Source organism: Rhinopithecus roxellana, chromosome 6 (assembly GCF_007565055.1).
Source record: "Rhinopithecus roxellana isolate Shanxi Qingling chromosome 6, ASM756505v1, whole genome shotgun sequence".
Taxonomy (NCBI): domain Eukaryota; kingdom Metazoa; phylum Chordata; class Mammalia; order Primates; family Cercopithecidae; genus Rhinopithecus; species Rhinopithecus roxellana.
In genome coordinates this window covers 49,421,469-49,446,229 of record NC_044554.1, presented here as the reverse complement: position 1 = coordinate 49,446,229, position 24,761 = coordinate 49,421,469, and the positions used below count along the sequence as shown (strand labels likewise).

Here is a 24,761-nt window from a genome sequence, read left to right as displayed (position 1 = left end):
ATTTGGGTCCACACCAAAAACAGCATCTGTTTAATTCTGTAGAGATCAAGTACAAGAAGACTATCTTCTTTATTGTTGGAAAGTTTCAAATGGAGAAGAAAAGTAGCTGATCCAAATTGGTTGAAATTGGACCAGCTACTTTAGAAGCGGGAAGCACTTAAATTTTAACTCCTCTGTACTATAATTGAGGAATCTGTAAGAAAGTTGGGGGAAAAGCTGCATTTCTCAAGTTAAAGTCAATGGCTTATATTTATCTGAGTCAATAACATTACATTTTTCCATTATCTGTGTTTGGGAGTTTTTATTACAGGTCTTCTTATGGTGAGTTTTTACTGATCCATTATTTTTTAATTTTAGTTTTGAAAAACGTCACCACCAACGTGTGGTGATGGGACCAGATATATTCAGGGGTTCCAACAAGTAAGAGCGAAAATGTCTTTGTATGTACAACCTACTCTGCAGACATTCCAATAGCCCATGGCTTTAGGTGAGGAGGATCATGAAGATGAAAATGTACACATGTTTCTTCTCAACCTATCCAAGCTAAATGCAAGCTTTACTGCTTCTACCATAGCATCTATTTAAAGTTTTGCCAACTCAGTCTCCTTGAATAACCAAATATTGAAAGCATCTGTACCAAAATATGTAGTGACACATCAAGATTATTTTAAAAAGGAAAAGCAACTAACCTCATTCATTCAACAAATATTTCCTTTGTGCCACTATGTGGGGGATGCAGGGATTGAAGAAGATCCTTGTCCCTTGAGAGAACGACATGTGTCTCCCTATAAAACAAAGAGAAATCTCTGAAATTAAAGCATGTATTTAAATGATTAAGACTTTATACTGTGTTCAGCAAACATTCCTTGAGCAAATCCTTTTGAGAATCCGAAGATGAGTGATCATGAACACTTTGTGAGGAAGAATCAGTGAGGCACAGAGGCTGATGAGTGAAAGAATCATAAACTTTATGAATACTTAAATATTTTTACTAGAGCAGTGAAAGAGAGAAATATTGCATAGTCTTGGCTATAAAGAATGTATAGTCCTTCAGATACAGGGAGCAGCTCAGTAGTTGCTTAGTTGCTCGTGGAACGTTTTAGAACTACAGAATGACCCAGAGGCAGAGCCACATGCCTTGCTGCAGTTTCAGGTACATGCACCCAACAGCATGTCCACGGACCCTGCTCTCTTCCGGAGGGTCCATGTAGCAGAAGCTCTGGTTCTGTCACATCAAGAAGGACCTTAAATTCTGGAGGAATGGCTCATGCCTATAATCTCAGCACTTTGAGAGGCTGATGCAGGCAGATCACTTGAGTCCAGGAGTTCCAGCCCAGCCTGGGCAACATAGCAAAACCCTGTCTCTACAAAAAGTACAATTAGCCAGGCATGGTGGCATGTGCCTGTGGTCCCAGCTACTCAGGAGGCTGAGATGGGAGGATTGCTTGAGCTCAGGGAGGTCAAGGCTGCAGTGAGCTGTGATCACACCATTGTACTCCAGTCTGGGTGAGAGAGTGCAGTTCCTGTCCTAAAATTAACAGCATTCTCATTTGGGTAAAAAATAATTAAATCTTGAGATGTTTTCCTGTGCTTTCCTATGCTCTCCATTCACATTTCTTTGCTGAGTTTAAACTGTGGACTCTAAATTCTGCTTAAGTTCTACTGTCTTATAGATAATCTGAAAAGTGAAGTGGTTTCCCAAGGAGGACTCTGCTCCTGGGCTGTTTGCTCCAGCTTGGTCTAGCCCTATTATTGTTGTCTTTGACTCTCTCCTTGACTTGCCGTATTGATCTACATTGGTCTGTGCTTGTTTTTGACATCATCATACTTTATGAACTAGCATGGTTTCTGTTCCCGTTTCTCTGGACCAGCCCAGTCCTGCAGCAACCGGTAGTAACCCAGCTCTGAGAAGTGAAATTGCAAAAGCCTCAAAGAAACTTCCTTTCTTTTGCCTTGATTTGAAATTTGTAAATGGCTTTCCTGAACTTAAGAGAATCCTGAGTCAGAACCCAGAAATTTGGAATAAGTTAGTCTAGTGCCCTAATCACAGTCAGATGCCCTTCTAATCACTAATTCCCAAGATCAAATGAAGGTCAAACACTTTCTTGCACCACCCCTGTCATTATACTGTAGGCACCCTCGTCCTTGCCATACACTAGCAGAGATTTGGGAAGGGGAGGCTATCAGGGTTCTAATTTTGGCCCTTATCTTCAAAATTAAAAGGCTTCCCAGGCATGAAATTGGTGATGAAAAGAACTAAACCAGATGACACAAGGACCCTTAAAGAATGCGTTAGTGTCTTCGAGTCAAGACCTAAGTTTAAGTGTTCATTCTCTTCTGCCTCTTATTTTGTGGCTTTGGAAAGTAATTACCCTTACAGGGTCTCATTTTTTGTGTCTGTAGGATGGGAATGGGGGCTGAATTCCTTAGGTTATGATGGTGGTGGCAACATGGTCCTGCTGGTACTAGCAGTGGCAGCATGTGTTTGCAGGAAAAGGCAGGGCAGACGTGCTGAAAGGTTTAATTGGATCAATTAGTCAAACATTCAATATTTATAGAGACAGTTCTCCAGAAGACAACAGTAATTACGTCTTTAGAAGATTAATATACAACTCTGTGTAATGGTGAGACTTTAAATACTGTGACCAGTTCTGTCTTGCTCTGCCCTTCCTCCAACTAGATATCCTTCAAGCCAGATAAATCAGTTCTTAATAGCCTCAAATCTAGTCTTGCAGGTTAAGGCTAATGGAGAGATACAGTTATTTAGATTTCCTTAAAAACATTTGTCTTAGTCTCTTCTTGCTGTTATAACAAAATACTTGAGACTGAGTTACTTAGAAACAACAGTAATTTATTTTTTCATCATTCTGAGGCTGGGAAGTCTAAGATCAAGGCACTGGCAAGTTCAGTGTCTGGTGAGGAACTGCTCTATGGATGGCATCATCTCTTGGTGCCATTCTCACCCGGCAGAAGCGATGGGAGAGCAAAAAGGCAAAAGAGCAAAAGGTATGTGGACACTCCCTTCAATTTCTTTTGTAAGTACACTGATCTGTTCATGAGGCTCCACCCTCATGAATGGATTAGTGCTCTTCTAAAACCCATTCATGGCTTTATCACTTCCCCAAAGGCCCAGTCTCTTAATGTGATCGCATTGGTGATTACATTTCAACATGTGCATTTTGAGGGACACATTTAAACCATAGCAATATCACAAAGCATTCATTAGTTTTAAAACTTAAATATTATTTTTGATAGTATGTGATTCTTGCAGAAAATATGGAAAACACACCATTATTAAAAAGTTAAAAATCCCTCACGTTCACTATACAGAGATAATCACAGTTGGCACTCATGGCTCCTTCCAGATATATTTTCTCACCCTGAATTATGCTCATTGTACAAAAACATACAATGCCAACATATCAACCATAAAAACATACTTTTACAAAATTAGAATACTAACTTTATATTTTTTCATATATTGTGACTATTTCCTTTATCTATAATGACAGACACAAGGCCTTTCCAAAGTATAAAAAGAGACTCTGAAATACAAAATAGACGAAAAAGCATGAACAATATAAAATGATGAATAAGCAAAGGAATTCTTACCATTTCACATGAGGAATCATCATTAGTTTTCATGGACTGCAAACTTCTAGAATACCCACATATAGAAAAGTATGAAACAGAACAAAAAGAATAAACCTTAAGAGTAAAATATTTGATTAAATTAGTTACTAAGCAGAATTTTATTCTAGGTCCTTCACAGCAATTTTAAATGGACCACGATAAAATAGATTCGGTGATGTTGTTTCAGAATTATTCTACCATGGTGATGTTCCCCTCTCCTAGGTCCAGCAGGATAGTCTGGACAGGGATAGAATCTAAACATTTTGTTTCTGGCAAAATCTTTATGTGTTTGCTCATTGTTTTCCTATCTATGTTGTAACAACTGTTGTTATAAACATTCCATCCTTTTCTCTTTGAGGCAGAAATCATAGGCCAGTCCTACCCAAGGTTCTCAGCCAACACTATTCTGCATTACAACATTATCTTCCAAGGAGCATGCTTTCAATATATTGACTTTTTACATTTACTATTTTTAACTACTATGGACAAATGTTATATTATGTAAGACTGTCTCAGTTACGATATTTGTTGATTCTTAGTCACTTTGGGGAAATTTATTATAACCATTTTATTTTGCATAGTTTTGCATAGTTTCAGTGGTTTCCTTTTTTTCCCTCACACACATACACACACACACAGAGCTGGCAGATTACATGAGATTGAAATGGCATCATTCATCTGGGGTAATACCTGAGGTTCGTTGTCTCACAGCCACAGAAAACTAGGACGTGGACACACAAAGAGTGAGGTTCAGAGTGGAAATTTAATAGACCAAAGAAAGAGAAGTGCTCTCTGCTGCAGAGATGGGTCCCAAAAAATGGGTTGTCAGTCCTGCAGTGAAATGTAGGGGGTTTTATAGATGAGCTTGAGGAGGTGGTGTCCGATTTACATAGGGCACAAAAGGTTGGTCAGACCTGGTGTGCCACTTTCACAGGGCACAAAACACTGGTTAAGGCTGCCTGGCTGGCATCACGTTGCCTGTGTCTTCATTGTACATGTGGTAACAAAGAAAAGGGAAGATAGAGCCTCCATGTTGGACAGGCCTGGCCCCCGGGTAACCCTTTTCTCTGGGCATAGCTGCTAGCAGTTCCCCCATGCAAGCTTCCAATGTGCTTATCTATGTTTGCAATTCGATTTTTCCCTTTGTTAGAAACAAATAATTTATTGGGCTGCTTTTTGTTAAAGGGGAAGCTCTGCTGAGGACTTTTCTACCCTCACTATCTGCTTAATAATTTCTTTCTACCTCCTGTATCAATATTGATGTGTAGAGGACAGAGCACAGGACTCAGAATAACATCTTATTCAGAAAATCTTCCTTAACCATCTTGAATAAGTCACTTAAACTCTGAGCATACATTTTCTGTTATATAATTATGATAATTCTTATTTTGCTCTTGGTTGTGAGAATAAAATGTGATGATCGTGATGAGACGCTTAGCATAGTGCTTGATTGATATAAGCACTTTGTGAATTCTTAGAATCTAGAGGATGAGGTTTCCAAATTAAGGTATGCCTGTGTCAATACCATACCAAAGCATCTAAATAAAAATATTTGCAAAATTTACTTAAATTTTAATCTAAATATTGGGGGTAACAGGCAACCAATATACTCTTTTTTGTACATTCTTAGAACGAATCAGGGGTAAAATTAAGAACTGTAGTTAATTCTGCAATGGGTTATTCTTGCCCACTTCCCAGAAAAGTCAGTACACTGAGAACAGCAGATTTTTTTTCAGTAGAGGAAATTTACTTAACATAGAGCTAGCCAAATGAAAGGACAGAAGTTTGTTAATCAAATCAGCCTCCCTGAGAACTCAGAGGCTGGGGATTTATGAATCTGGTGGGCAGGGGGCTAGAGAATGGGTGCTGCTGATTGTTAGAGATGAAATCATAGAGGTGTGGAAAATAGTCCTCATGTGTTAAGCCCACCTCTGGATGGGGGCCACAGGACCAGTTGAGTCATGAGTCATTCCTAGAGGTGTCAATCAGTTGCCAGAATGCAAAAGTCTGAAAAAATAAAACATCTCAAAAAGCCAATCTTAGGCTGTACAGTAGTGATGTTATCTATAGCAGCAATAGGGCAAGTCACAAATATTGTGACCTTTGGCCACATGAGTCCCCAGCTGTGAGGGATTATAAAAACTACGCCTATATGTTAGCAGAACTCAGGCCCCCTCCCTTAGTTATAATCTCATGGCCTTTTGTGTCCGGAATTGGTGGGTTCTTGGTCTTGCTGACTTCAAGAATGAAGCCGCCGACCCTGGTGGTGAGTGTTACAGTTCTTAAAGATGGTGTGTCTGAAGTTTGTTCCTTCAAATGTTCAGACGTGTCTGGAGCTTCTTCCTTCTGGTAGGCTGGTGGTCTCGCTGACAGGAATGAAACTGCAGATCTGTGCGGTGAGTGTTACAGCTCTTAAACCCAGCATGAACCCAGAGAAAGAGAAACAACAAGATTTATTGCAAAGCCTGAAAGAATAAACCTTCCACAGTGTGAAAGTGAACCTCAGTGCTTTACCGCTGGCTTGCTCAGGCAGCCTGCTTTTATTCCCTTATCTGGCCCCACCCACATCCTGCTGATTGATCCATTTTACAGAGAGCTGATTGGTCCATTTTACAGAGAACTGATTGGTTTGTTCTGACAGAGTGCTGATTGGTGCATTTACAATCCCTGAGCTAGACACAGAGTGCTAGACAGAAACGTTCTCCAAGTCCCCACTAGGTTAGCTAGATACAGAGTACTGATTGGTGTATTTACAAACCTTGAGCTAGACACAGAGTGCTGACTGGTGTATTTGCAATCCGTTAACTAGACATAAAAGTTCTCCAAGTCCCCACTAGACTCCGGAGCCCAATTGGCTTCATCTAGTGGATCCAGCACCAGGGCTGCAGGCAGAGCTGCCTGCCAGTCCTGCGCCATGCACCTGCACTCTTCAGTCCCTGGGCGGTTGATGGGACGGGGGGAGGGGGGGCACCACAGAACAGGGGGCCGTGCTCTTCGGGGAGGCTTGGGCCTCTCAGGAGCCAACTGCGCGGGGTCCGGGGAGTGGGGAGGCGTTGGGGCATGGCGGGCTGCAGGTCCTGAGCCCTGCCCCGCAGGGAGGCAGCTGAGGCCTGGCGAGAACTGGAGCGCAGTGCCAGCGGCCCGGCACTGCTGGGGGACCCGGCACACCCTCTGCAGCTGCTGGCCCGGGTGCTAAGCCTGTCACTGCCCTGGGCTGGTGGCTCCAGCAGGCCGCTCCAAGTGCGGGGCCCCCCGAGCACGTGCCCCCACCCTCACCCGCCGGAACTCGCGCTGACTGTGAGCGTTGGGTGCAGCCGCGGTTCCCACCTGTGCCTCTCCCTCCACACCTCCCTACAAGCAGAGGGAGCCGGCTTCCGCCTCCGCCAACCCAGAGAGGGGCTCCCACAGTGCAGTGGCGGGCTGAAGGGCTGCTCAACCACCACCAGAGTGGACACCGAGGTAGAGGAGGCGCCGAGAGCGAGGGCTGCTAGCATGTTGTCACCTCTCACTTTAATTAGTTTTACAAAGGTTGTTTTGGTCCCTGAGCAAGGAGGGGACCACTTTTTAGGGAGGGACAATTATCATCCTTACTTCAAAGTTAAACTATAAACAACGTTCCTGCCACGGTTAGCTTGACCCACACTCAGGAATGAGCCAGGACAGCCAGCTTGTGAGACTAGAAGCAAGATGGAATCAGTCATGCTAGACTTCTCTCTGTCATAATCTTTGCAAGGGTGGTTTCAATTGGCTTCAGAGAACTGGTAAGGAGACTGTATTAGTCTAATATAGCTGTATAACAAATTTCTACAAAATTTAATGGCTTAAATAGCACTAATATTATTAGCTCACGTTTCTGTCAGTCAGAAGTTAAGGTCCTGCTTGACTAGAAGCCCTGCTTTAGAATCTCTCTGGATTGAAATTAAAGTGTTGGCTGGAATTATGTTTTTGTTTTTTTTTTCAAGGAATTTTATTTTATTTTTCATCTTTTAGTTTCCGGGCGCACATGTGTAAGTTTGTTACCTGAATAAATTGTGTGTTGCTGGGGTCTGGTGTACAATTGATTTTGTCACTCAGGTAATGCGCACAGTACCTGATAGGTAGTTTTTCAATCCTTACCCTCCTCCCCTCCTCCCACCCTCCACTCTCAAGTAAGCCCCAGGATCTATTGTTCCCCTCTTTGTGTCTACTCAATATTTACCTCCCACTTATAAGTAAAAACATGTGGTATTTGGTTTTCTGTTTCTGTGTTAATTTGCTTAGGATAATGGCCTCTAGCTGCATCCATGTTGCTGCAAAGAACATAACTGCATTCTGTTTTTATGGCTGCATAGTATCCCATGTATATGTATCACATTTTCTTTATCCAGTCCACCATTGATGGGCATCTAGGTTGATCTCATGTATTTGCTATTGTGAAAAGTGTTGTGATGAACATATGCATGCGTGTGTCTTTATGGTAGAACAATTTTTATTCTTTATATAACCAGCAACGGAATTTCTGGGTTGAATGGTAGTCTGTTGTAAGTTCTTTGAGAAATCCCTAAACTGCTCCCATGGCAGCTGAACTAATTTACATTCCTGCAGCAGTGCATGAGTGTTCTCTTTTCTTCACAACCTTGCCAACATTTGCTATTTTTTTTTTTTTTTTTTTGCTTATTAGTAATATTGGCTGGGAATTTGATTCTTATTTGGGACTTGCAGTTCTCTTCCTAATCTCACTGATTATTGGAAGAATTTATTTCCTCAGTTGTAAGACCAAGGTCCCCATTTTTTGATAGCTGTTGGCCAGAAATTGCTCTAAGCGTTTAGAAGCCACCCTCAATTCCCTGAAACTTGGCTGTCATGGGCAAGTTACAACATAAATGCTTGCTTTATTGCAGGCCAGACTGAGTGTGTCTTTCTTACTTCCTCTTCTGCCACCCGTTGGAGAAGATTCTCTGCTTTTAAAAGGCAAGTGTGATTAAGCCATGCCACTTTGATAATCCTATTTTAAGGTCAATTGATTTGGATATTTGATTACATCTGCAAAATTCCTTCACAGCAGTACCTAGATTTGTGCTTGACTGAATAACTGAGAGAAGGTCTGTGCAAATCAGGAGCTAGAAATCTTGGGGTCATCTTAGAATTGTGTTTACTGTAGAAGCATAATCTTACTCTTTTTTTCCCACATGTTCTACTGTTTTTCTCTGGGTAAATTTAGAGAAATTTTTTTTTCCTTGGGTATTAGCCAGGGGTCTTTTAGACACAAGTGGCAAAAGAATTCCACCTCAAGAAAGCAAGGGAATTTTTGGACATTCATAGATAGGAAATCTAGACATGTCATTCTGTTATGAACATGACACTATCTAGTGGTTCACACAGTGTCTTCAGGGCTTTGCCCTTGCCTTTTCTTTGCATTTGGTTTTTGTCAAACGCATCTTGCAGATGCATTATTCCATGGGGCTAGGGAAGATGGTAGCTGGCAGCTAGAACTCACACTCTCAAAGGGAGAGAAACCTTCTCTCTCAGCAGGACTAATACAGCAAATTATAGGGAAGCTCTAGATTGGCCCAGTATGGAATAGATGCCCTTTCCTGATCCAGTATCTCTGACCTGGGGCTAAAATACTCTGACTGGCCAGCCTGGGTCATTGTGCAGCCAGAGTTATGATTGGAATGTGAGGCATAGTGGTAGAATTCTCAAAACCAGATGGAGGGGAGGGGAGTTTCCCAAAGGCAAAGCAGAATACTGTAATCTTGGAACTCAAATTGGGCACTTGTGAGAAGGTTATCAGGGTGAGAACCATCAATATGATAGTGGCTTTTCTGAAGTAGAAATTATTTCAATTCCTACAAATGATGGATCCATCGTGGTTGGAATAGTCTTGGAAATTATAAACATAACTGGTAGATCTAGAGTTGGCAAATGTATGACTATAAAATAAACTGTCATTAACTATTATGCCCAAATTATAATGGCTAATGTAGCCATCCTTAATTTCTGGTCCTCAGTGCTCCTGCCCTCTCTCCTCTGTAAACTATTTCCCCAGTTACTTTTGTAATGGTGGTGGTTAGAAGTGGCTCCAATCGTCTATATTTCATGTTTTCTTGCAACGGGTACCATATGGCTTATTCTTCCTCTCCAAGTCTGCCTCTCTGGTTGATGTCTGTGTCCATAAGCTCCCTAAAGGGGAGCTGTCCCTATGGGACATCCACTTGTAAGACCACCAGCATCCATATCACAGGGGCTGTGTCGCAACGTACCTGTATCACCAGTTCCCAGGATACTAGAGCAGTGCTGGCTCTGTGCAGCTGTAGCAAAATGACCCCGTTGAACTAGACCCCAAACCACCCTTCCCTTGACTGTGTTGAGAGAGTTACAAATGCAAGAGTTGGCTTCAAATCAAAATTTTCTTCCTTTGATTGATCATGTTTCCAAAAATGATTTTCTGTAAACTTCAAACACGTGATAACAGCATGCCAGGAACTTTGCGATCTGGCCCCTGCCTGCCTCTCTGGCATCACCTCTTGACATCTGCTCCCTTCTTCTCCCTTTTCATATAATTCACCTCCTGTCATTCTGAATTACCTTGATATCTCTCCCTCTCTGCGCTTTTTCCTATCATGATCCTTTTCCCTTAGCTTACCTCCTTTCCTTTCCATCCTCAGTTGCCTCGCTAAATATGTGAAATTCAAGATTCATGTCAAGCATTATACTTTCCTGCAATACCTCACCAACATCCACCTTCTCTTACCGTTTCCCCTCCACATCCTACCAGATTTTGTGCACTTTTTTAAGGCTTTCAGAGCTAAGACAGGATATTGCAATGGTGAAAAAATACAGGCTTTGTAGCTAGACTGCCTGAATTGAAATCCTAGTTCTGCCATTTATTATGGGTATGACTATGAAAAGTTACTTCTCACTTACCTGTGTTTCCTTATTTGTAAAATGAGGACAGGAATAGTACCTGTCCCACTTGATTTCTTTTATATGCATTATTTTAAATTTCAATGCTCAATTTTCCCCAAATTTGATCAGCAGGCAGACTCCCTGTGTCTTTGAAATATGTCCATCAGTTTTTAAAAGCCGTTTTATTGAGATGTAACTTACATATAATGCAATGCATCCATCAGCATTTCATTTCTTTTTCTTGCCAAATAATATTCTATTACATGAATGTACACCTTTTTTTGTCCGTTCATTGGTTGATGAACATGTCCGTTGTTTCCACTTTGGAGATTTTGTGAATAATGCTTCTGTGAACATCAACGTACAAGTTTCTATGTGGAAATATGTTTTCATTTTTCTTGAGAGTATACCTACAAATGGAATTTTTGAATCATGTGGTAACTCTGTTTAACATTTGCAGGAGCTGCACCCAAACAGCTTTCCAGAGCAGCAGCACCATTCCATAATCCCGCCAACAGTCTGTTAGGGATCTGATTTCTCCCATCCTTGCCAACTCTTGTAAGTATCTGTCTTTTTGGTTTTAACTACCACAGTGGGTGAGAAATGGTATCTTGTGGTTTTTATTTGCGTTTTCCTAATGACAATCTGGAACATTTTTTCAGGTGCTTATTGGGTGTTTTTTTTAGCATCTTTGGAGAAATGTCTATTCAAATCCTTTGCCTATTTCTTAATTGGGTTACTTCCCTTTTTGTTTGGAATGTTAAGTGTTCTTTGTATTTTTGGATGCAAATTCCTTACCAGATACATAATTTGTAAATATTTTCTCCCACTATGTGGTTGTTTCTCACTTTATCAATAATGTCCTTTGATGCACGTTTTTAATTTTTATGAAGTCCAATTTCTCCATTTTTTCCTTTAGAAATTTGTACTTTCAGTATCATATCTAAGAAGGCTTTGTCTAACCCAAGATCATGAAGATTTACTATTATGATTTCTTCTAAGAGTTTTGGAATTTTAGCTCTTACATTTAGATTTATGATCCACTTTATTTTTTATGTATGTTGTGAGGAAGCAACTTCATTATTTCATATGTAGATATCTAATTGTCTCAGAATCACCTTTGAAATTCATTTTTTTGTGAGAATAACAATATTAACGCATTTAAAGCACTTAGAATAACACATGAGGATGCATAGCAACACTGAGTATATATTAGTTATTATTTTATCATTTATTACACTAAGTTGTCATTATATGTATACTTGTCTTTCTTCCTCAAGACACTATTTTAATCTTTGTACTTATGTGCCTGGTCTAATGTCTGACAGATAGTATTATATATGGTGAGTAGGTTTTGTTGAATGAATGGGTGATGAATAGTCCTTCTTTGCTGAGGCAAGCAGTGGTAAGCACAGGGCAGATGCCAATCTTAATGCTGATATGCTACTGTGCTAAATTTGGGTTGCAACCCAAGGATCTCTCAAACATTAGAACATGTTAATATTGTCTAATTTCCCCAGTGAGCATAGCACACAACTCCTGGCTGCAGATCATCCTGGAGATCTAGAATTTTTTCAGTATGTTTTTCATTCCAGTGTTGCCATGCTTACGTTTTTATTTTCTCTTTCCCTTGTCCCTGAGTATGAGCTCAGGGAATGGAATTCCTCTCTAGTATCAGTCTCAGCCAAATCTCCTTTGCAGGGAGGGTCTCCTGGTTTTCAACCCCCAAAAGTTGAAGGTGCAAGACTTGCTCTCAGCGTTTTTGCAGTCTCCATCTATGTTCTTTCCCTAGATGATCTCATCTAGTTTAATGGCTTTAAATACCATGTAAGTGTAGATGACTCCAAAACCTGTTCCTCCAGCTTTAACTCTTCACTGGAATCCAGATTTACATTTCAGTTGTCTACTTCATGTCACAACTTAGAAATCTGATAGACATCTTAAACTTAATATGACCAAAACAGATTTCGCCCATCAATATATTCCTCTCTCAGTCTTCCTCATCTCCATAAATGGCTCCATAAAATTCTTCAGGTTACTGAAATTAAAAATGTAGAATCTGTCCTTGATTCCTCTTTCTCTCACCTCTCTTTATCGTGTAAATTCTATTGAATTCACCTTCAAAATATGTCAGCATCTTATCACTTTTCATGACCTCTAGCGCTTCCACCAGAAGACAAGCTACCATCTCCTTGTACATGGGCTAATGCAGTAGGCTCTACTGTTCTCTTCCACCTTTACCTCTCCCTAGTTCTATTCTCTATATAGACAATAGAAGATATGCTTAAAACCATAAATTATATCATGTTACTCCTTACGGTGGCTTATGCCTGTAATCCCAGCACTTTGGGAGGCTGAGGTGGGCAGATCACAAGGTCAGGAGTTTGAGACAAGTCTGGCCAACACAGTGAAACCCCATCTCTACTAAAAATACAAAAACTTAGCTGGGTGTGGTGGTGTGCACCTGTAATCCCAGCTACTCGGGAGGCTGAGGCAGCAGAATTGCATGAACCTGGGAGGCAGAGGTTGCAGTGAGCTGATATCACACCATTGCTCTCCAACCCAGGTGACAGTGTGAGACTCTGTCTCAAACAAAACAAAACAAAACACCCCAAAACAACAACAAAAAACCCTCCAATACTTTCCATTACATTACACTAGAATAATATCCAAATTTCTTTCTTTCTTTTCTTTTTTTTTTTTTGAGACGGAGTCTTACTCTGTTACTTATGCCAGAGTGCAGCAGCACGATCTTGGCTCACTGCAATCTCCGCCTCCTGGGTTCAGACAATTAATTCTCTGCCTCAGCCTCCCGAGTAGCTGGGATTACAGGTGTCCACCACCACGCCTGGCTAATTTTTTTTTTTTTTTTGTATTTTTAGTAGAAATGGGGTTTCACTATCTTGGCCAGGCTAGTTTTGAACTCCTGACCTTGTGACCCACTGCCTCAGCCTCCCAAAGTGCTGGGATTACAGGGGCACACCCCACACCTGTAACAGCCCAGAATATCCACATTTCTCATCATGATCAACATGACTTGGTTGATCTTTCCCTTTAAGTAAAAGATTTTTTTTAAAACTAAGTACAGCTATTTAATGATACGAGATTTCAAGCTGAGCTGCCAGTTCCCTATATTCAGATTTTCAAAGGAAATGGACATAAACCTGTTTTATAACTTTTGAAACTCTTTGATAAAGTGAAAGAGTTTAGACAGTTGAGAATTTTATGAGAATAAGTATTTAGAAAAATTCATGCTGTGTGTCCCATCTGATATTCCACTGAGGAGGATGAGAAATCTTTTCCCCTCACCTCAGGAGCTTCAGTGAGGCCACTCACGAAGCTTACCATGCTATTTCTTTAGTTGAGAGGTATAGTAAACTGGCATCTTGCTTCTTCCTGGCAGATGTAGAGGATGAAAGGCAGACTGACCAGCTAACTTTTGGGAAGAGGCAAAAGAATGTGGCTACATTAGGATTGTTGGAGCAAGGTGAGGAGACGAGCTGTGGGCCATTAGAGGGTGCTATGATCTGAATATCCCCACAAATTCATGTACTGAAACTTAATCATCAATGTGATAGTACTGAGATGGGGCATTTAGGAGGTGATTATGTCACAAGGGCTCCACCCTGTTAGGTGACATTAATCACATATAAAAGGGCTGGAGAAAACTAGATAGAACATTTTTTGCCCTTCTGCCTTCTACAATGTAAGACTGCAGCAAAGAGCATCATCTTTGAAGCAGAGAGTAGCCCTCAACAGACACCAAATCTGTTGGCACTATAATCTTGGATTCCGCAGCCTCCAGAACTGTGAGAAAAATACATTTCTGTTCCTTATAAATTATCCAGTCTCAGATATTTTGTCACAGAAGCACAAATAGACAAAGGCAGGGAGAGAGCGTGTGTGAGAGGCTGTCTTGAGACTTGACTGATAGAAATGCTGGTGGAGTGTGAAAGCTCCAGCAGCAAAAATTTCGTGGCATATGCCTAGGGGCTGAGAAAGGAGTCACAAAGGATCACCCCAAATAGAGATGCTTTCTCTCTAATGAATAGAACTGCAGGAGAGAGGGCCCAGCAGGAATCATCCAGAGCTCTGAAAATTTCACATGAAGGAGAAAGTCAGCACTAAATAATTACCAGGCCCAGAAAGCACAAAGCCAGATTCTTTTTGTACTAGTCCAAGTGAGACCTTTCCTACCCCTTTTCCAATCTCCGTATGCATTAGCCAATCTCAGAGTGGTTGAAGCTATTGTTATCTTGTTATTTTGTATGCATAAACTGGACTGGAATCTCTAATTTTTGATTTGAGGCTGTTTTGTTACTTGAAGTGATCTTGTGGCTTGAAGTACTCTTGTAACAATCTATTTGATAAGAGTGAAAAAGCATCACTCATCCTGCTGAAATTCTTAGTCTTTAGCCTGAGCAGTTTCCCCTGTGAATAAAGTTTGGTGGAGGAGAATGAATAAAATTTTGATTTGATAATATTATCAGGGATATACATACAAGGCAAAGGCTCTAATTGCTTGGGCTCCTCAACCCACATGTCACCTCCTGAGAAAGCTGCTTTCGGCTCTCAGGTGTATGGTGGCAACATTTTCTTTTCCAGTCAGTCTCCAGAAATCTAACCCTTCTATTGTCTTCATAGAATTGATTATTATCTGAAAGTATTTTGCTTTTGTTTTTGCTTATTGTCACTTACCTTCTATTGGACTGCAAGTTCCATAAAAGCTGGGATCCTGTCTGCCTAGTGACTAGAATAGTGTCCAGCAAATATAAATGCTCAATAAATATTTGATGAATGAATGAGTGAATGAATGAAAACAGTAAAAGAAATATACACCTGAAGTCAGAAAAATGCATATATATTCAACATCAATGAGATCTCTCTCTCTCTCTCTCTCTCTCTCTCTCTTTTTTTGATGGAGTTTCACTCTTGTTGCCCAGGCTGGAGTACAATGGCATGATCTCGGCTCCCGCAACCTCCACCTCCTGGGTTCAAGCGATTCTCCTGCTTCAGCCTCCCAAGTAGCTGGCACTACAGGCATGCGCCACCACGTCTGGCTAATTTTTGTATTTTTAGTAGATGGGGTTTCATCATCTTGGCCAAGCTGGTCTCGAACTTCTGACCTCACGATCCACCTGCCTCGGCTTCCCGAAGTGCTGGATTACAAGCATGAGCCACCACATCTGGCAGATCACTCTCTTTTTTTTTGCTATGTGTTATTAATTTTAATACGACTATACATTTCTGCTGTGGTAGTAACAACTTCCACGTTATTTGTATGACTAATTTTCTCAGTTGACTCTTTTATAACAAAGGCACAGTTCAAAAGGATACACCAACTTTAAAAACAGTTTTAAACAAATGTGGAGAAAGAATATATTTGAAGTATTAAGTAGAAAACATTTAAATGTGGATCAACTTGAATGTATTTTCATTCGAGAAAATATTTTTGGAGCAAGATGGTCAACCAGGAGTCCCAATTTGTGTCTCCCTACGAAACAATTTAAAAACTATCCACTGATGAAAACAGGAGAGCTCTGGAATACTATGAAGAAAATGCAGCAACCTAGTAGAGCATAAATGACTAGGATGGCTACATAGAAAAGCACAGGAATCATTTTATCTTGTCAATCCTTCCCACTGCTTGGCATGGCGCAGTGCCAAAAGGGACACATTTACCTGCAATCTTTCCCCACTGGGGTAAAGGAGGGAAGGAGGATCTCAGCAACCTTCAACACTGAGGACTCCAGCAGCTTTTGCTGTAACCACAGACACCTGCAGCTTTTCCCACCAAAGACCCTTGCAGTTTTTGCCAATGACGATTCCAGCTGATGGAGCTATTCAGAGTCCATACCATGTGATACTCCGCTCTTACACTGGGCACAAATTTACCATACTACCTTGAAGCTGGAGCTACCATTTCTCCTACACCCATGTGGGAGCTGTTGCATGCCACCCTGCCAGCACCCTAAAACCCACCCATATATAAAATTCTTTCTCCACCTAAACCAGTTTTTAGAGTTTAGAAAAGGTTATTGCTCCTTCAAGTGTGCAGTCATCAACACGAGGCTAAAAGGAACATAAAAAACCAAGGAAACATGACATCACGAAAGAAACACAATAAATTTCCAGTAACCAACCTCAAATAATTGGATATATACAACCTACCTGACAAAGAATTCAAAATAATTATTTGAAAGAAGCTCAGTGAGCCACAAGATAACACAGACAATGCAACAATATCAGGAAAATAATACATAAACAAGTTCAAAAAAGATCCAGGAATCATAAAAAGGAACCATGCAAGAATTCTAGAGTTGAAGAATATAATTAATGAAATGAAAAATGTAATGGAGAGCCTCAACAGCAGACTTAATTGTGGGAAAGAGAGTTTCTGGGGTGCCAGTTGAGTTGGTCTCCCCTGTGTGAGACACCCATGGGAAGCCATGGGCTGCCTCTGAGGAGAAAAGTCTCCTTATTGCCTTCATGTCTTTATGCCCTGAGAGCATAACTGCTCAGCGGCATTCCACAGGTTTCTCAGGGAGATAACACTCCCTTGAAGCAGTGGAGTATAATCAAACGTCCTGGCTCCTCCTGAAATCTGCTCCCACCTGTTTCAGTCCTGATAAGTTAAAGATCTTAAGTAGTTTAGAGACACGCCTTTGCTCAAGGAAATTCACAGAAACCGCCACTGCTATACATCTTATCGAATGACTCACAAGTTCTCCTTCACTGATTAATCCTTTTCCTCATCACTTCCTCCCCCTCCCATCTGTCCTAAGAACAAAGAGCTTGTAAACCAATAAATTGGGCCAAGCCGAGAGCTCTGGGCGGTGAGCAAGCCTCCAACTGAGCAAGCCTCCGATGCTCCGGTCCGTCCCCTGGACCTGCCTTTTAAATGCTTATTCTGTCTCTTTCTAACTCCCTTGTCTCTGCCGGACTTGGGGTACCTGCTGGGTAGTGTGGGGCTGGCTTCCCCAACACTTAATCAAGCAGAAGTCTGCAAACTTGACAGATCATTTGAAATTATCCAATCATAGAAGAATATAGAAAAAAGGAATGAAAAAGAGTAAAGAAAACCTATGAGATTTATGGAACACCATCAGGTAAACAAATATATACAGAATGGTAGTCTTGGTAGGAAAATAGAGAGAAAGAGAGAGATGACAGAAAACATATTTAAGTAAAGAATGGCTGAAAACACCCCAAATCTTGGGAAGGAAACAGACATCTGGATTCACAAAACTCAAAGAACACTAAAAAATTTTCACCCAAAGAGGACTACATGAAGACAAATTATAATCAAATTGTTAAAAGTCAAGGACAAAGAGAATTTTGAAAGCAGCAAGAGAAAAGCTATCATACTTAACAGTACACCCATAAAACTATCAACAATTTTCTTAGCAAAGGTCTTGCCAGAAGAGAGTTGGGTATGTTCCATACACTGGAGAAAAATTCCAACTAAGAGTACTACATCCCACAAGACTATTTTGTTTTGTTTTAAATGAAGAAGAGGTAAAGTCTTTCTCAGACAAATACAAACTGCGAAGGTTCATCACCACCAGATCTGCCATACAGTAAATGCCTAAAAGAGTTCTTCAAATTGAAATAAAAATGTGCTATACAGCAATGAAAAAATATATGAAAGCATAGATAGCACCAGTAAGGGCAAATATGTAGACAAATACAGAATAATGTAACACTGCAATAATGGTATAGAAATTACTTTTAATTCTAATATAATAGTTAAAAGATAAAAATTTGTTAATGGATACACAATATAAAAAGAAGCAGGCCGGACGCGGTGGCTCATGCCTGTAATCCCAGCACTTTGGGAGGCCGAGACGGGCGGATTACGAGGTCAGGAGATCGAGACCATCCTGGGTAACACGGTGAAACCCCGTCTCTACTAAAAATACAAAAATTAGCCGGGCGCGGTGGTGGGTGCCTGTCGTCCCAGCTACATGGGAGCCTGAGGCAGCAGAATGGTGTGAACCCAGGAGGCGGAGCTTGCAGTGAGTGGAGATCACACCACTGCACTCCAGCCTGGGTGACAGAGCGAGACACTGTCTCAAAAAAAATAAAATAAAATAAAATAAAAAACAAAAAGAAGCACACTGACTACAAAGGCACAAAGTATGGGTGGGGGAAAGTAAAAATGTAGAATTTTAATATGCAATTGAAGTTAAGTTGTTAACATAAAATAGATACTTAAAACTACAAGGTATTTTATATAAACCTCGAGTTAGCCACAAAGAAAAAAACCTATGAAAGATACACAAATATAAAGGGAACATAAAAAATGAAGAGTTAAAGCAAATCACTACAAAAATCATCAAATGACAAAGCAAGACAGCAAAAGAGGAAGAGAGTAACAAAATAACAGTAAAACAAAGAACAATTATTGCTGTATTTGACATTATTGCAAAAGGGTACTCAGCTATCAATAATTGCTTTAAATAAAAATGGATTAAACTACCCAATAAAAAGGCAAAGAGTGGGAAATAAATTAAAAACAACAAGATCCAGAGATAACGCTGTTTATAAGATATCACTTTAAGACACACATAAGATGAAACTGAAGGGATAGAAAAGATATTTCATGCAAATAGTAACCAAAAGAAATCAGGAGTGGTTATATTTATACCCAACAAAATAGAATTTAACTAAAAAACTGTCTCTAGAGACAAATAAGTCATTATATAATAATAAAAGGGCCAACTCAACAGGAAGATAAGATAATGATAAAAATATATGTGCTCAACTTCAGAATATATAAAGCAAATATTGACAGTTCAGACAATATTAATAGCAACACAATAATAGTAGGAGACTTCAATAACTGACTTAACATAATGAATAGAACATTCAGACAAAAATGAATAAAGAGTTTGCTTGAACAACACTACAGACTAAGTATACCTTTTCACCCAAGAACAGCAGAACACCCATTCTTCTCAAGGGACATGCAACATTCTCCAGGATAGGTCCCGTGTTAGGTCACAAAATAAGTCTTAACACATTTAAGAAGATTGAAATTATTCCAACTATCTGTTCTGACCACAAAAATTAAACTAGAGGTCAATAACAGTAAGACAACAAAAAAATTCAGAAATGCATGGAAACTAAACACATTTTGAATAATTATTGAGTCGAAGAGAAAATCAAAAGGTAATCTGAGAAGTATTTCAAGACAGATGAAAACAAAAACACAACATACCAACACTTAGAGGAATGCAGTAGTAGAGGGAAATTTATAGTGATAAATACATTAAAAGAAGAAATAACTCAAATAAACAACCTAATTTTACACCTCAAGGAACTAGGAAAAGAACAAACTAAGCCCAAAGTTAGCAGAAGGAAGGAAATAATAAAGACTAGAATATAAATAAATGATGTAGCAATAAAAAAACAATGGAAAAATGAAATAAAACTCATTGTCAGGTGTTTTAAAAAGAAAACACAATTGCTAAGCCCTTAGCTAGACTACCTCAAAAAAGAGAGAGGATTCAAATGAATAAAATCAGAAAGGAAGGAGGAAACATTACAACAATTCATCAGAAATGAAAAGGATGGTGGAATTGCATTACCATCGTGGTGGAACAGAAAGTTCCTGACTCTCCCTCCACCCTGGATGCACCAAGTACACTTCTATTCACAGATCAGTTTCCTCTGAGAGAAAGTCAGACACCAGTTGAGTGACTTCTGTCCACTGGACAACTGAGAAAACATTCATATTGAACAGGTAGAAAAGCTGTAGGTACACTTGAGCACGGACCCCAACCAGGCACTGTGCCACACAATCAAGAAAGGAATCCCCAACACCCAGCTGCTTTCTGTGCAGAGAAGGGTTTAGACTTCATATATGACACCTTAACTCTAAAGTTCTCTGTGGTTTGATTCTTAATTCACCAACTCTGTGAGCAGAGGGGACTAGACACACATGAGTCTCTCTAACCATGCGTTGATTTGATATGGATACGCAGACATTCCAAGGGGCTTTACTCCCTGGGAACAGTGCAGACTGGGCTTTAAAAAATGCAGTTTTCCTTTTCTTGTTAGGAGTGGTTTACAACATATTCTTTCAGTGGCTACTTGTTGGCCTGGCTTCTAACTAACTTGCACTGGGGAGTTAAAAATGGAGACAAATATTAACCCACTGCTGCCAACCTGAGAAGTAGATATGTACTTGCTTCCAGAGTCTTCTCTCCTGGTTCACATCAGTGATAACTCCAGGTCTATTAGTCCTTCCTGGAAGAAATGTGTGTCTGTCCACACATTGAGTGTCCCAGCTTTTATAGATTCCATCCAAGGGACTACATTCCTAGCTCTGGGAGCAAAGGAGATGGTCATATGCATGTTTGTGTAGACCACAGGAAAGAAGTAGCAGTTTTATGTGGATGCACAAACACTTACAGGCACTTCTTTCCTCAGGAGCAGTACAGAGAAGAGGCTTGAAAAATGCAGCCCCATTTCTCCCTGAAAGGGGCTTATGATAGTCTTTCAGTGGCTACTTGCTGGCCTGGCTTCTAACTAACCTGCACTGGGGAGTTACAGAGGAGCCAAATGTTATTCCTCTGGCAGTCTGAGAAGCAGTTTGGTACTTCCTACAGGTCATCCGAGGGATAACTCCAGGTCTATTGATGTCTTCTGGAAGGAGTTTGTCCATACATTGAACACCCCAACTTTTACAGCTTCTAACCAAGGGATTGCATCCTAAACCTCTTAGCTCTAGGAGAGGAAGGGACTAGGCATATATGAGTATCCCTAGATTACAAAACAGAGGTGGCTTTAAACAGGCATACAAACACTTCCAGGAGCTACGCCCCCTTGGAACAATGCAGAAAAGGAGCAGGAATGTGCAGCTTTCATTTTCTCTCCAGAAGGGGCTTATGAAACACATTTCCAGTGGCTATTTGATAGCTTAGCTTCTAAAAAAATTGTATTGAGGAAGTAACAAGAAACACTAAAATAGCCCTCCTGCAGCTGGAGCCAGAGCTTCACAGGCTTCTCTCTGGCTCTCCCACTCCAGTAATAAATCCAGACTTACACATTCTTCCTGGAAGAAGTTTGATCTTACACTGAGTGCCACAACTTATATAGTTCTCACCTAAGGGACTGTCTTTTTAACAACCTCACTTTGAAATTTGATGGAGCTTTGCATTTCTGAGTGACATTAGACCACAGAAAACAAGGAAGTGGACATACATATGATGGACCTGTTTCCAGCAGCTATCTTCGCGGGATCAGAGGGTGCAGCTTGAATGTGAGTACCGGCATTTGCCACAGATTCTGTCCTTGACTTACTGCAGAAAGAGTGGGAGATAAATGCCTGTGCTTAGCTTCACCATGAAGATAGAAAGAACTGAAACACACACCCAATAGCCCAACCTTTCCAGCTACATCTAGAGAGTTTGGCTCCTACTTTACTGATCTCGGGCTATAACAGGATGTGGTTCATTCTAAGCCCCAGGGGCCCACCAAACACAGAGATTTAAGAAATAGCTTAAAATATCTCTCCAGATGGATTGGTGTTGCACTTCTACACAAGGCTTTTGTGATATTTCTACACAAGATACTTTTGACAAGACTTGGAGAGGTAGTTATCTTATCTAACGCATAGAAACCAACAGAGAGTCATTGACAATGAAGAAACAAGGAAGTATATTCTAAATAAAAGAACAAAATAAATCTCCAGAAACTGACAATGAATGAAGGGAAATAAGTGATTTACTCAACAGGAAGTTGAAAATAATGGTCACAAAAATAGTCACCAAGATCAAGAGAGCAATATAAGGACAAACTGAGAATTTTAACGAAGAGATAAAAACTATTGAAAAAAATCAAACAGAAATTGTGGAGCTGAAGAATAGGGTAACTAAACTGAAAATTTCAGTAGAGGAGTTCAACAACAGAATAGCACAAACAGAAGACAGGATCAGTGAACTTAAAGATAGATCATCAGAAATCATACAATCTGAGGTGGAAAAAGAAAAAAAGAGTAAAAAAGGGTGAGGATAGTTTAAGAAACTTGTGGGACACCATCAAGTGTAACAACTTTTGCATTACTAGTGATTCAGAAAGAGCAGAGAGAGACAAAGAGACAGAAAACATATTTAAAAAATAATGGCAGAAAACTTTCCAAGCCTCAGGAAGAAAATAGAAATCCAGATTATGGAAGCCCACAGGATACCAAATGAATCTAAATAATGGAGCAATATGGAGACATACCATAATAAAATTGTTGAGTCAAAGACAAAGTGTGTTTTGAAAGCTGCAAGGAAAAAGCAAATTTTTATGTGCAAGGAAATCCCCATATGATTATCAGTAGATTTTTCAGCAGATATGTCACAGACCAGAAGACAGTGAAATAATATATTCAAAATCCCAAAAGAAAATAATTGGCAACCCAAAATACTATACCCAGCAATATTAGCTTTCACAAGTGAAGGGGTGATAATAACTTTCTCAGACAAACAAAAGCTGAGAGATTTTATTACCACTTGCTCTGCCTTATAAGAAATGCTAAAGGGAGCTCTTTGAGCTGAAAAAAAGTGGGCACTAATTAGCTACATAAAAACATATAAAAGTATAAAATTCACTGGTAAATATATGTACATTGTCAAATTGAGAACACTGTAATACTGAAATGGCAGTGGGAAAATAAAATATGTCTCTATTATAATGGTTAAAAATCAAATATATTAAAAATAAAGCTGTAATAATTTGTAAAGGATGCAGATTATTTTAAAAATTTAAATTGTCCACCAAAACACAAAATGTGAAAGGAGGAGTAAAAGTGTAGAGTTTGTGTGTGAAATTGAAATTAAGTTGTCACCACCTTAAACTAGCCAGTTATCAGTATAAGATGTTTTATGTAAGCCTCAGGGTAACCACAAAGCAAAAGCCTGTAATAGATATAGAAAAGATAAAAATAAAAGGATACCACTAAAGAAAGTTATCAAATCCAAAGGAAAAAAGCAATAGAGAAAGAAAGGAACAAATGATCTACAAAACAAAACAAAAAAATATAAAAAATAATACTAGTAAGTTCTTACCTATCAATAATTACTTTGAATGTAAATGGTTTAAATTGTCTAATGAAAAGGCAGAGAGTGAGTGAATGGATTTAAAAAAGATCCAACTATATGCAGCCTACAAGAGACTCACTTCACCTTAAAGGAAACTCCTAGACTGAAAGTGAAGGTGTAAAAAAAGATATTCCAGCTGGGCACTGTGGCTCACACCTGTAATCCCAGCACTTTGGGAGGCCAAGATGGGCAGATCACAAGACCAGGAGATCGAGACCATCCTGGCCAATATGATGAAACCCTGTCTCTATTAAAATACAAAAAATTAGCCAGGCATGGTGGTGCATGCCTGTAGTCCCAGCTACTCGGGAGACTGAGACAGAGGAATCTGTTGAACCCAGGAGGTGGAGATTGCAGTGAGCCAAGATAGCACCACTGCATTCCAACCTGGCAACAGAGTAAGACTGCATCTCAATATATATATATATATATATATATGTATATATATGTGTGTATATATATATGTGTATATATATGTGTGTATATATATATATATGTATTCCATGCAAATGGAAACAAACAAAAACAACTGGAGTAGCTATACTTATTTCAGAGAAAATAGACTAACTTTAGGTCAAAAACTATATAAAGAAACAAAAAAAGTCATTATATAGTGGTAAAGAGATCAATTTGTTGAGAGTATCTAACAAGAGTAAATATATATACATCCAACACTGAAACACCTAAATATATGAAGCAAACATTAATAAATCTTGAGGAGACATATAGCAGAACACAATAATAGTAGGAGATTTCAATAACCCACTTTCAACATTGGAAAGATTAGCCAGACAGAAAATCAAAAAGGAAACATTAGACTTGAACTGCACTTCAGATCAAATGGACCTAACAGATATACAGAACTTTCTACCCAACAACAATAGAATACACATTCTTTTCAACTGCACACAGAAGATTCTCCAGGAGAGACTGGATTGTATGTTAAGCCACAAAACAAGTCTTAACAAATTTAAGAAGATTGAAATTATATCAGGTATCTTTTCTTACCCCAATGGTATGAAGCTAGAAATAAATAACAGGAACAATCATGGAAAATTAACAAATACGTGGAAATAAAACAATGTGCTCCTGAATAATTATTGGGTCAAAGAATAAATTAAAGGGGAAATTCAAAAATGAGAGAAA

At 39.6% G+C, this 24,761-nt stretch overlaps 1 long non-coding RNA gene across 1 annotated transcript in view; it reads left to right on the top strand.

Annotated features, from left to right (window-relative positions):
* Window positions 1-24,761, top strand: part of LOC115898337 — a 129,789-nt gene that overhangs the window by 33,677 nt on the left and 71,351 nt on the right. Inside the window, exon 2 of the long non-coding RNA XR_004058050.1 lies at window positions 10,982-11,079. This is a non-coding gene — a long non-coding RNA (uncharacterized LOC115898337). The remainder of the gene's footprint in view (window positions 1-10,981; window positions 11,080-24,761) is intronic.